Source organism: Histoplasma capsulatum (assembly GCF_000150115.1).
Source record: "Histoplasma capsulatum G186AR genomic scaffold supercont2.3, whole genome shotgun sequence".
Taxonomy (NCBI): Eukaryota; Fungi; Ascomycota; class Eurotiomycetes; order Onygenales; family Ajellomycetaceae; genus Histoplasma; species Histoplasma capsulatum.
The window spans coordinates 9746-10867 of NW_025544803.1; positions in this window are offsets into that span (position 1 = coordinate 9746).

Genomic DNA, 1122 nt, shown 5'->3' on the forward strand with positions numbered 1-1122 from the left:
TATATATAATAAACAATCAGACAAAGAGTTATGATCAGCTAAATCTCAAATACTTCAACTGTTTTTTTACTTTCTTCTGATTTAAAAAGAGAGAAATTGATGTCATCAATTCAAATATTACAATATCAGTTCAGAATATAAAACAATTTCTCTATCTCTATCAATTATTTTATACCTTCTGAATGCTCATAATGAACTGAGTTTTTGAATGAAATAATATTGTCAGAGATATGATGAATTTGAGAAAAACAATGAAAGTTATTCTCTACTACATTCTTGATATACAACTGTTGAATAATTGATAAGATATTCTTAAAACTCAGAAAGATGATTCTTTTACTGTATATAATTATCTTTCAAAACAGAGCAAAGCCTCTGATGAAACTCTGCTTATAATTGATGAGAGATATCTATTACAGAATAAATATCTCTTTATTTATTCTTATACTGTATCAAAACATTCTCTTTTCTTCAAACTTTTTATATTATTGAAGAGTAGAATTGAATGCTTTTTTATTATTATGCTCTCAGTTCTGTTATAAAATTGAGTTGATGAATTTAAGAAAAATATTGATGAGAACTTATAATCTTATTTACTTTTTATATAAGCATTCAGTTCATCAATAGAAAAGTTTGAGTCAATTCAATAAATACACTCACTAACTGACAAAGCAAATAATATTGTGGCAGTCTCTAACTCAATCAATAAAAATCCATTCTTCTTTAAATGCATGCTTCTGACAACTTCATTCATACTTACAAAGACTCAGACAACTTTGAAGAGATTATAATAATTAATTAGTGTAATAGTATATAATGAATTTTATCTTGAGAAGAGATCAAAGAGTACAACTACTATATTATTTCAAGAACTATATTATCTTGATCAGAAATAAAATGATGTGAATGAAGAAAAATAGTATCTGTGTTTCTGAATTCTATCAGAAATGTCATATAATAAGAGTTCAGCTGATATACTCTATTGAATAAGAGTTTTTACAGAAGTAAATTAATGAGATGATTCAATTCTAATTTATAGTCTTTATAATGAATTTCAGAATTTATCTATATCAACTATATAAATTCTAAACTAATCTATTGATAAAATAAATGATGAAGACA